At 44.8% G+C, this 13,143-nt stretch overlaps 1 long non-coding RNA gene across 1 annotated transcript in view; it reads right to left on the reverse strand.

Moving 5' to 3' along the window:
* LOC130362970 (uncharacterized) overlaps positions 1 to 5,692 on the reverse strand; it is a 30,243-nt gene extending 24,551 nt beyond the window's left edge. The window contains exon 1 of the long non-coding RNA XR_008891665.1: positions 4,756 to 5,692. This is a non-coding gene — a long non-coding RNA (uncharacterized LOC130362970). The remainder of the gene's footprint in view (positions 1 to 4,755) is intronic.
* Positions 5,693 to 13,143: the final 7,451 nt, after the last annotated feature.

Raw genomic sequence — 13,143 nt, forward strand, 5'->3', positions numbered from 1 at the left:
AATGTTCTATTACAGTGTTTCTCAACCAGGGTGCCTCCAGCTGTTGCAAAACTACAACTCCCCGCATGCCCGGACAGCCAAAGGCTGTCCGGGCATGCTGGGAGTTGTAGTTTTGCAACAGCTGGAGGCACCCTGGTTGAGAAATTCCGTTCTATTATGTAGTTTAACATACAAATACCTCCCTTGAATATCAATGTTTAAGAATATACACTAGCAAGTAAGTCCTTAATAGCTTTGGCTTCATTCTGGGACTAAACCTAATCTATTTTCTGTACCAGGCGTTTTCACAAAATCTGTAATTAAAATCAATAGACGGAGACTCCGCCAGAATGTGCTTACTTAGAATAGGGAAGAAAAAAAAAAGCTTTCAGATTTAGAACAATTGGGGGCATTTTATCATTGTGTTTCGAGCATTTTTTTTTGGGGGGGGGCATTGATTTGTCGCTATTTAGTCGCAGCGCTGCGCCTCAGGCCATTTTTTGCGCCTTTTCGATTTATACCTTTTTTCTTTTTAAAGAGCGTACAGGCCAGATGTTAAGGGTTAGTCTTGTGCAGTGGTAATGCGTCAACTGCGACTGCTGCAAAAAAGTCGCAAAACCCACCATTAAGGCGCAATTCTACACCAGCCCAGACCTACCGTAGCTTTTTGGTGTATGTGTAGAGTGAAATTTCAGAAAATGTGTATCCTCCACAAAATCACACACACAATAAAAAAATAAAATAAAAGAACCAAAAATTTTACTTAATCACACATATCTTAGTAAATGCCCCCCTAACTCAGGACATTTTGTATTTTTTCCAGCCATCTAAATCCTAGAGTTTGCATTATATATGGTATTTTCACACTACTGAATAAATAAAGTATTACTAAATATAACCATGACAGGAGTCCGCAGAAATAAATCCTATAACCTACAGCTCTGTACTCAAAAGGGAATTTAAAGGGGTACTCCGGTGAAAACCTTTTTTCTTTTAAATCAACTGGTGGCAGAAAGTTAAACATATTTGTAAATTACTTCTATTAAAAAATCTTAATCCTTCCAGTACTTATTAGCTGCTGTATGCTACAGAGGAAATTCCTTTCTTTTTGGCACACTGATGACATCACGAGCACAGTGCTCTCTGCTGACATCTCTGTCCATGTTAGCAACCATGCATAGCAGATGCATAGCAGATGCATAGCAGATGTATGCTAAGGGCAGTATGGTGGCTCAGTGGTTAGCACTGCTGCCTTGCAGTGCTGGGGACTTGGGTTCAAATCCCACTAAGGACAACAATAAATAAAGTGTTATTATTATAATAACGTCAGCAGAGAGAAATGTGCTTGTGATGTCATCAGAGAGCATTCCAAAAAGAAAAGAATTTCCTCTTTAGTATTCAGCAGCTAATAAGTACAGGAAGGATTAAGATTTTTTAATAGAAGTCATTTACAAATATGTTTAACTTTCTGCCACCAGTTGATTTAAAAGAAAAAAGGTTTTCACCGGAGTACCCCTTTAAAGGGCTAGCTTGGAAAAGACATTGGGGGATGTATAAACAGGGGTCAAGTCCTGGGGGAAAAAAATGTGGGAACTCACCCTAAATTTCCACTTAAAGGGGTACTAGACATCTTATACCCTATCCAAAGGATAGGGGATAAGATGTCTGATCCCGGGGGTCCCACCGCTGAGGAGCCCCACGTTCTCCCTGCTGCTCCCGGCGTTCGTTTAGAGCATTGGGTGTAGCGACAGAGGCTCATGACTCACGGTCACGGCCCCTCAATGCAAGTCTATGGGAGGAGGCGTGACGACATGCCACATGCAAGTTTAAAAAAATTACTTTAATCTTTTTAATTGTGAGGCTGCTGCCACCTCCACCTCCAGGCTCGGTCATTCTGCAACTATATGGTTTCCTCATGCTTCCGCCTCCTTCAGGCTGTGTCATTCCTCAAGAAATCGAATAATGGCTCACTCCACAAAAACTGGAGATGGGAACCATGGTGACCAACAATGGGAAGAACATCTTGTCTGCGCTGCTTCAAGGAAGTCTGAGCCATGCGCCCTGCTCTGGTTATCAGGCGATTCCTGAAGTGTTCCCCCCATCTGCAAGACATCCTAACAATGGGAAAGAAACTTTGCATGCACTTCAGCCACTCCTACACCACAAAGCACACCCTCCTTGAGCTGCAGCGTCAGAACGGCATCCCCCAACATAGTCTGATTTGCGATGTTTCCACATGTTGGAATTCCACCCTCCATATGTTGGACCAACTTTACGAACAGTGAAAAGCCATGACGATTTCTTCATGATCCAAGCGGATAGGGGCACTCCCCTGTGTAACTTCAATGTCAACCAGTAGCAGCTCATATGTGACACCTGCCATTTGCTCAGGCCCTTTGAGGAAGCCACATTATTAGTCAGTCACTTCATGTCCTACAACACGTGTTGGAAACGACGGCTGGAGACGTGTCGCCTACATCTCAAGGCCACATGAGCCCTGTGGGGGCTGAACTGGAGGAGGGGGAGGGGGACAGTGGAGCACAGGCAAGGTTTTGCGAAATGGGTGGTTTTTATAGCATCTGTCAGGAGAGGAGTGCCAGGAGCAGGCTGTGGAGCTACAGGGTGATGGGGAAAACAAGGATCCAGACACACCGTGGCCATGTGGTCTCCTCATGCTGTTGGCACATTAAATTAAACTTAATCTTAATCTACCGTATTTATCAGGGTATACCACCCACCGGCATATAACACGCACCCTCATTTTACCGAGGATATTTGGGTAAAAAAAGTTTTTTACCCAAATATCCTTGGTAAAATGAGGGTGCATGTGTGTACATGTGAATACCACGATACACTGTTTCTGACCCCACAGAAGCCCCCAGGAAAGGCAGGGGGAGAGAGGCCGTCGCTGGCCGCTTCTCTCCCCCTGCCTTTCCTGGAATCTAGAGCCCTGCTGCCGCCGCTTCTCTCCCCTGGGCTATCGGCGCCGCTGCCCCATTGCCTCCCCCATCCCTGGTTTTATGATTGCCTGTTGCCGGGATCGGGTCCGCACTGCTTCTGGCTCCGGTGTGGCGTCTATGCGTCATTGCTATGCGCTGCGAGGCGCAATGACGAGAGACGCGACGTCACTCGTCATTGCGTAGCGCAGCGCATAGCAACGATGCATAGACGCCACACCAGAGCCAGAAGCAGCGCGGACCGGAGCCAGAAGCAGTGGGGACCCGACCCCGGCAACAGGTAATCATAAAACTGGGGATGGGGGAGGCAATGGGGCAGCGGCGCTGATAGCCAGGGGGAGAGAAGCGGCGGCAGCAGAGCTCTAGACCCCAGGAAAGGCAGGAGGAGAGAAGCGGGCAGCAACGGCCTCTATCCCCCTGCCTTTCCTGGGGGCTTCTGCGGGGTCAGAAAAACCGTGGGGGTTGAGGGAGGTAATGGAACAGCGGCGTCGGCAGTCTCTGGACCCCAGGATAGGCAGGGGCAGAGAAGCGGGCAGCAACGGCAGGTCTCTGGACCTGCAAAAGCCGCTGCAGTTCATTGATTTAAAGCGCCCGCTTTAAATCATTGAACTGCAGCGGCTTATCGGCATATAACACGCAGATAGACTTTAGGCAAAAATTTTAGCCTAAAAATGCGTGTTATACGCCAATAAATACGGTATTTTAAATCTTCAATAAAAAATTTCCAAAATATCTTTAATCTTTTTAATTGTCAGGCCCTATGGTCTCGTCAGGCTGTTGCCACCTCTAGGCTGGGTCGTTCTGCCACTATATGGTCTCCTCTTGCTGCTGCCAATTCCAGGCTGTGTCATTCTGCCACATCATAGTCTCCTCATGCTGCTGCCACCTCCAGGCTGTGTCATTGTGCCACCATATGGTCTCCTCGTGCTGTTTTTAACATTTTTAATCTATCTAAAATCTTCAATTAAAACTTTACAAAATATCTTAAATCTTTTCTATTGTGAGGCCCTATGGTCTGGTCGGGCTGATGCCACCTCTAGGCTCTGTCATTGTGCCGCCATGTGACTCCTTGTTATATCGGGTTTTGTGGTCATACAGTATTAGTTCAAAGTAAACGTTTTGAGCACCCGGGACATAAAACTTTTGAATCTAAGCAAAATCTTTCATTTAAATTAAAAAAAAAATTGATTTAATCTTTTCAGGACTGAGGCCCTATGGTCATCAACGTCATATATATTACCTGTGGAATTACCACAAGAATCCAATGAAACAGGTTGGAGCGATAACAATGAACCATAACTGATTAAATGAAACATTCACTCTTTCAATCGAGGGGGGGGGGTCGGGGGAGGGCGCTGAGAGGCAGGGGCGGAAATAGGTGGCAGCTCATCTGTCGGAGGACCGCCAGCTCCATTTTATACATACAAGTACGAGCTTTTTCACTGCAGCCACTTCTAGCTTTATGCGCCTACTTATCCAACGGCACAGAAGCTGAATGTCCAAGTTGCTGGAACTACAGTCCCTCCCTTTTCAAGTGGACACTCAGAGCATGGGCGTGTGCTGAGATGCAGGGGCTGGGACAGGTGGTAGCTGGCCTCGCAGCGGACTGCCAGCTCGGTTTTAAGATACAAGTACGAGCTTTTTCACTGTAGCAGCGTATACACTGCAGCAATTATACACTTTTGGAGCTGGAATTACCATGGCTGCTGGCACCAGACTTGCTCTCCATTGGGGCCTCAATAGAGATGCGCTAATCAAATCGGACAAATCAAATTTGAAAAAAATTCACTCCTCTCTAGTTGTCGTCGTCATATATTACCTCTGGAATTACCACAAGAATCCAATGAAACAGGTAGGAGTGATGAGAGGCAGGGGTTTGGAACAGGTTGTAGCTCGCCTCGTGGTGGACCGCTAGCTCGATGCTCACCAGAATAGGTCCTCAAAAAAGGATTTAAAAAAATTAAAATTAATTCAAATAAAATAAAAATAAAAATTACATAAAATATCTCTTAAATCTCTTCAATTGTGATGCCATATAGTCTTGTTACCCTGCTGCCACATCCAGACGCTCTGTGGCAGTGATTCTAATAGTGATGCCTGTAATCTGCATGTCATACTGAATAACAGTATAATTTCACTAACATTGCACACTCCCTATGCGTGTTAGGACAAGGCAAAGTGTTCTACACCCCTATTGAGGCTCTCTGTAGGCCGGAAATAGCAGTGTTTAATAGAGATTCGGATCAAAACAAATAAAAAAATGTGTTCATCTCTAGTAGTAATGTGTAGTCATGGTACATTAGAATCATTTGTCCCTTGTATAGTGGTGCTATTAGTGATACTGGTCTGTGTATAGTGGCTTTATTCAATATCAGTATGGTGGTATTATCCAGTCCCTATATGGCTCATGGTGTGGTGTAATTATTTTTCCCTTGTATAATGGAGATATTTGTCTCTACAGTATATGCTGGTTTTTATATAATAACATTATGATTGTATTCATCACTGCAGTAGTAAATTGTCGTCCTGGTGTGGCGGCAATATTTTATGTTTTTAAAACCCTAAAGAAAACTCCTGCGTGCTCCCCAGATTATTTGTGACAATACTTGGTATAAACACACGGGACCCCAGTGGGGTCCCCTGTTTCATGTACTTTAGCAAACATGTATCTTGCAATTTTTGAATTAACGTATGTCCACACTCTCCGGATCCCCTTCACCCGATATGTGAAGTGGTTCCTGAGATATGTGGACAACGTTTTAATAATTTGGGACGGTACTAAAAATTACTTTGAAGATTTCATCAGATACTTAATGCTTGGCAAAGCGTTATATAGGGTAAAATTTGTTGTCCTCACCATCCCCGGGGGACGCTCCTGCCCCCAGGGATGGTGAAGATATGAAGTTATAAACTAGTCACCGCCGCCGCCGTAAGTAGTCACCTGGGCGGGGAGCTCTTCTCATCTACTTCCGTTCTTCGGCCGGGAGCGACGCCCCCTCCGCTTGATTGATGGGCAGCGTCATTGTTCCGCTCACTGAACAGGCGGAGCCTAACGATGATGCGGCCCACCAATCAAGCGGAGGGGGCATCGCTCCCGGCCGAAGAACGGGAGTTGGTGAGAAGAGCTCCCCGCCAAGGTGACTACTTACGGCGGCGGCGGTGACTAGTTTATAACTTCATATCTTCACCATCCCTGGGGGCAGGAGCGTCCCCCGGGAATGGTGAAAATAAAGATTTTACCCTATATAACGCTTTGCCAAGCGTTATATAGGGTAAAATCTGATGATTGGTTCCCTTTAAATAACAATTATATGAACATGCTCAGGGGCGTAGCTAGAAACCCCAGGATCTCGGTGCGAAAAATTGTCCTGGGCCCCTCTGCCCGATTCCCCAATTCTGGACGACCCCTTACTCAGCCGCACAAAGATATCAGTGACTACAGCTCTGATGGGACAGTCAGGAGAATACACAATGATATCAGTGACCTGAGTGATGTCTTCTCTGTTGTCTTTTCTTTTTTTCTTCTTTTTCTTTTTTTCTTCATCTGGTCCAGACGTCAGGACGTCTTCCAGCTCCATCTTCTCTGCAGAGTCTGACTCTGTATGAAGACAATAATCATTATTATTCTGCTAAATACTGTACCCCCTGAATATAATACTGCAACACACTGTATCCCCTGAATATAAAACTATCATCCACTGTACCTCCTGCATAGTGCCCTGAATACAATACTGCCACCTACTGTACCCCGTGAATATAATGCTGCCACCTACTGGACCCCCTTAATATAATGCTGCCACCTACTGTACCCCCTGAATATAATACTGCCTCCTACTGTACCCCCTGAATAGAATACTTCCACATACTGTATCCCCTGGATATAAAACTACCATCCACTGTACCTCCTGCATATCATACTGCCATCCACTGTGCCCCCTGAATGTAATACTGCCACCTGCTGTACCCGCTGAATATAATACTGTGACCTACTGTACCCTCTGAATATAATACTGCCTCCTACTGTACCCCCTGAATATAATACTGCCACCGATTGTACCCCTGAATATAATACTGCCTCCGGCTGTACCCCCTGATTATAATACTGCCACTCACTGTACCCCCTGAATATAATACTGCCTCCTACTGTTCCACCTGAATATAATACTGTTACATACAGTACATACACACATTATTCATACATACAGTACATACACACACATCATACATACACATGCCGCCTCCGCCCCCCTCCCATTCAGGCCCGGGATCTCGGGCTGTGCCTGAGGGCCTGACCTGCTGAGGTAGTATGTTGTAGTGGTAGGGGGCCCCCCGTGCTATGGGGCCCGGTCGCAATGGCGACCTCTGCAACCTCTATAGCTATGCCACTGAACATGCTGTTCACGCATGAACATGGTGGAAAATCTCTAAATTTCTTGGATGTCCCACTTAGTATTGATGAACTAAATCTAAAAACTTTTTTCTAAATCTAAAAGCTAAATCTAAAAAATACTGGCTATAGAAAAAACATAGCTAAAAAATTGTTGTTACACTAACAAAGTTCTCCTCCTTTCTATATAAAGAACAATATTCCCTATTCACAATTTATTAGATTAAAAAGAATCAATAGTGATAATGCTCAATACTATATACAAGCAGAAGAATTAAAGCATCGATTAAAAGAGAGAAGGTATCCAGATTCTCTTATTAAAAAAGTGTTTTTGAGAGCAGAAAAAAGAGAAAGAAAAGACCTTTTGATTCCAAATAGGTTTAAAAGAAATTTTTTACAATAATCCCATGAACAGAATAATGAAAAATGCAATCCTTTCTAAGTGGTTTATGTCGGAACAGGATCGGCTAATCAATGATATAGCGAAAAATAAACCTATAGTAACGTTTTGGAAAAATAAAACTATTCATGACTATATTAAAATTAAAAAAACATCAAATGTTAATACTGATTCTAACTGGCTCACAAAAAATACTCTCCTTGGCAATTTTCCATGTGGGCATTGCAACTACTTCAAATACTGTATTTTCCGCCATATAAGACGCTCCGGCATATAAGACGCACCCAATTTGAAAGCATGAAAATCTAGAAAAAGAAGATTCTGAACCTTCAACCTGCAGACCTCCAGATGTTGCAAAACTACAACTCCCAGCATGCCCGGACAGCCGTTGTCCCGTTCTCACCTGTCCCTGCCGCTTCGGACCCGTCACCGTTGCCCTGGATGTCGCCCTCCATCGCAGTCGCTGCGTCCCCGGGGTGTCCCCGTCCATCCAGAATGTCTCTGCTGCCGGGTATCCTCGCTCTCCGTCGCCGTCATCACGCCGCTACGCACGCCGCCGTGCGCGACGACGTGATGACGGCGAAGGAGAGCGCCAGCCATGCAGGGGATCCCAGCACAGAGCAGACACCGAGGTGGCAGGTAAGGTCCCTCTCGTTGTCCTGTAAGCTGTTCGGGATGCCGCGATTTCACCGCGGCGGTCCTGAACAGCCCGACGGAGCAGCCGGGTTAGTGTGACTTTCGCTTCAGATGCGGCAGTCAGCTTTGATCGCCGCGTCTGAAGGGTTAATACAGGGCATCACCGCGATCGGTGATGTCCTGTATTAGCCGCGGGTTCCGGCCGTTGATGGCCGCAGGGACCACTGCGATAGGACAGGTTTTAATGTGTATTTGCCGTATGAGAATATACCGTATTTTTCGCCGTATAAGGCACACTTTTTTTTTTGGGGGGGGGGGAAGTTGGGGGGGGGGGGGAATACGGCGAAAAATACGGTATATTCTCAAAAAAAGATACATTCAATTAGGCAGTTGTACAGTTAAAGTCAATCAATTTAGCTCCTGTAGATCCAACTTTGTAGTTTACCGTCTGACTTGCACCTGTGGTCAATATTATGTGGGCAAAACAAAAAGAAATCTGAATGTTAGATTTCGAGGGCACCTGTATTCTTTACGAACCATCTTTACGAACATCATAAGACGACCATCATAACGGAAAAATTGAAGGGATTCCATATGCAGGTCTGCAACACATTCCACAACAACCGCAAGGTGTGGACAGGCATACGAAATTGTTACAATGTGAAGCAAAGTGGATTATGAAACTAAAAGTGCTGGGCCCCTTAGGTCTGAATGAAAGAAATGATTTGAGCTCTTTTGTATGAAATAGCAGGATAATTGTTATGGTCCCTCTTGGTTTTACTATGTATGTATATAATATTCTATATGCTATGTATTCCTGTTAGTGAAGGGTCACTCCTCCCCCTTTCTCCATATATGCCTGGTTAGTAATCCAATGGATCAGGAACCGGATGATGCGTCATTGACGTGAAACCGCGCTGTCGTTCTACTGATACGCTCCGGCTACCGACTGGTAGCTGCCTTCCCTCCCTGCACCCGGGTGAACTTGTTTTGTATCTGGATATTGCATTGATAAGTCCGAATTGGCTCTGTATATGGACATTGCTATAATAAAGTCTGAATTTTATACGTCTAACATGGTGAATGCAAACACACTTTTTCCCTATAATGGATATTTTTGTGGAATTGCTGATTCTGCCATGGTCTAGCACCCCATGTTTTAAGTTTGTTCACCGGGTCTCCCATTACCTGTGCTGAATGAAAGGGGTACTCCGGCGCTAAGACATCTTAACCCCTATCCAAAGGGTAGGGGATAAGATGCCTGATCGCGGGGGTCCCGCCACTGGGGACCCCCGTGATCTTGCACGCAGCACCCCAGTTAAAATCAGTCCCCGGCGACCATGGGGGAGGTGGCGTGTGACGTCAAGCCTCCGCCCCCGTGTGACGTCACGCTCCGCCCCTCCAAGCAAGCCTATGGGAGGGGGTGTGACAGCTCCGTGGTCGCCGGTAATCAGTCCCGGAGCGAACATGCTCCGGTGACTGATTTTAACTGGGGTGCTGCATGCAAGATCACTGTGGCGGGACCCCCGCGATTAGACCTTTAAAGGGGTACTCCACCCCTAGACATCTTATCCCCTATCCAAAGGATTAGGGATAAGATGTTAGATCGGCGCGGTCCCGCTGCTGGGGACCCTGGAGATCGCCACTGCGGCACCCTGCCATCATTACTGCACAGAGCGAGTTCGCTCTGTGCGTAATGACGGGCGATACAGGGGCCGGAGCAGCGTGATGTCATGGCTCCGCCCCTCATGACATCACGGCCCGTGCCCTTAATGCAAGTCTATGGCAGGGAGCGTGACAACCGCCACGCCCCCTTCCCATAGACTTGTATTGACGGGGGCGGGCCGTGACGTCACGAGGGGCAGAGCCGTGACCTAATGATGCTCCGGCCCCTGTATTGCCCGTCATTATGTGCAGAGCGATCTCGCTCTGCGCAGTAATGATAGCGGGGTGCTGCAGCAGCGATCCCCGCAGTGGGACCCCGGCGATCTGACATCTTATCCCCTATCCTTTGGATAGGGGATAAGATGTCTAGGGACGGAGTACCCCTTTAAGGCAGCTGTACACGTGTTGTAGTGCCCATCCCCGCCTTTTCTCTCTTATTTGGACTCCCCATATTAGCGTTGATGCATACACTGTATTCACCACCATTCTCTTATATTGACTGGATGGGGGGCCGGGGCCTCATGATCGAGTTTCACCTAAGGCCTCAAAAAGTCTAGAGCCGCCTCTGGCTGTGTTGGTGCTTCTTGGGGGTGTATACCAACCAGAAAAATTTCCTTCAAAATATGTACTAGTACTTTTTTGCTTGTTTGTTGTATGTTTTTTTCCACCATTATTGGTGAAATGTACTAGAACGTGTACAATGTCCGTGCCTCTGCAGGTAGCAGTGTGATGTTTATCGCTTGTGAAGTCTGCGCCTCCGTATTGTCATCTCCGTATCATCATAACTCAGCGTTCTCGAAGACCCACCCGCCCCGCGAGACCTAAGAAGCATCAGAAGTCATTCTGTATTTACTGTATAGTCCTGAGAAAAATGGTTCACCCACTTGTCAATGCTACGTTATACCACTTTCACCACCATGAACATTGACCGAGGAAATATATAACACAGCAAAGTAACCCGACCGCCATATCACTGGAAAGTAGAAGACGTTATGGTAAATGATCTCTTGTGCTGTAGTAATAACATATCTTCAGCCTATTTTAGGAGCCGGGGATCTGGTCTGAGTGTCCAAGCATTGACTTCCAGGGATGCTACTTCCAGAAGATGGCACCAGAGAGCAAGCTCTCTTCCATAATAATAATAATTATTAACCCCATAAGGACACAGCCCATTTTGGTGTTTTTGTTTTTTCCTCCTTACCTTCTAAAATCCATAACTCTTTTATATTTCAGTTCACAGACCCATATGAGACCGTGTTTTTTGCGTGACTAGTTGTACTTTGTAATGACATCACTCATTTTACCCTAAAATGCATGGTAAACCCATTTTTTGTGTAAGGAAATTTAAATGAAAATCACAATTTTGCTCATTTGGAGGGGTTACGTTATCACGCTATACACTTAACGGTAAAAATGACATGTTTTCTTCATTCTCTGGGTCAATACGAATAAAATGATACCCATGGTTACATACATTTCTATTATTGTACTGCTTTTAAAAAATCTCAAACTTTTTTTTTACAAAATCAGTTTAAAAATGCCCTATTTTGACCGCCTCTAACTTTAAAAATTTTCCGTATATAGGGATGTTTGTATTTTTACCACTTTTGCGTATATGTGACTTTTTGATCGCTTTTTATAAAAATTTTTTGCAATGTGATATGACCAAAAAGCAGAAATTTTTGGATTATCTTTTTTTCATGTTTACACCGTTGACTGTAGGGAATCATTAACATTATATTTTGATAGTCTGGACATTTACGCGATACCAAATATGTTTATTATAAATTAATTTTTTTACGCCTTTTTATTATTAAAATGTGGAAAAGGGGAGATTTAAAACTTATTGAGGGAGGGGCTTTTTTCACTTTTTTTACTTTTCTTTTACACTTATTTTACACTATTTTAGTCCCCATAGGGAACTATTTATAAAATATCATTAGATTGCTAATACTGTTCAGTGCTATGCATAGGCATAGCACTGATCAGTATTATCAATGATCTTCTGCTCTAGTCTGCTAGAAGGCAGATCAGAAGAGAAGACTCTGGGAGATGGACGGAGGCAGGTGAGGGAACCTCCGGCCTCCATCTTGACTGAACCCTTGACAGTGCCACGGGCGATCAGATCAGCCATTTTAAGTGCCGCACTGCCACAGATGCCGTGATCTGTATTGATCACGGCATTTGAGGGGTTAATGGCGGACATCAGCGCGATTGTTACCGGCGGGTCTGCAGCTGCTGACAGCCACCGGGACCCGCAGCACCTGCACTCGCTTCACAGCCGTGCCGTAGATGCACAGCCCTGTGTGCTAAGTATCTCGCTGCAGAGCCATACATTACGGCGCTGCAGCGAGATATTACAAATATACATATAATGGTATTATTTACATTATAAAAATTTTTGTTAATGACTTTAATTGTGGCTGATCATTGACTTGCAGGGAAGCCACCTTTAACGGAGGATAACAAGCTCTACTTTATATGCGATCTAAGGTTTCTTTTTACAGTTTTTCTTCAAGCTTAGACCTAAACAATTCTGGCCTAATTTAATGTTCGGTTCTGGTCTGGCCTAGATTCATATAGGGGACTGATCTGTGTCTGTCAATTGAGGAGTCTGGAGTCTTATTTAAAGGGGTACTCCGGTTAAAACTTTTTTTTTTTAAATCAACTGGTGCCAGAAAGTTAAACAGATTTGTAAATTACTTCTATTAAAAAATCTTAATCCTTCCTGTACTTATTAGCTGCTGAATACTACAGCGGAAATTATTTTATTTTTGAAACACAGAGCTCTCTGCTGACATCACGAGCACAGTGCTCTCTGCTGACATCTCTGTCCATTTTAGGAACTGTCCAGAACAGCATATATTTGCTATGGGGATTTCCTTTTACTCTGGACACTTCCTAAAATGGACAGAGATGTCAGCAGAGAGCTCTGTGTTTCAAACGGAAAAGAATTTCCACTGTAGTATTCAGCAGCTGATAAGTACTGGAAGGATTAAGATTTTGTAATAGAAGTAATTTACTAATCTGTTTAACTTTCTGGCACCAGTTGATTTAAAAAAAAAAAAGTTTTTCACCTGAGTACCCCTTTAATGTTGAAGTCTGGTCTAGTCTGAATT

This window comes from Hyla sarda, chromosome 3, assembly GCF_029499605.1.
Source record: "Hyla sarda isolate aHylSar1 chromosome 3, aHylSar1.hap1, whole genome shotgun sequence".
Lineage (NCBI taxonomy): Eukaryota > Metazoa > Chordata > Amphibia > Anura > Hylidae > Hyla > Hyla sarda.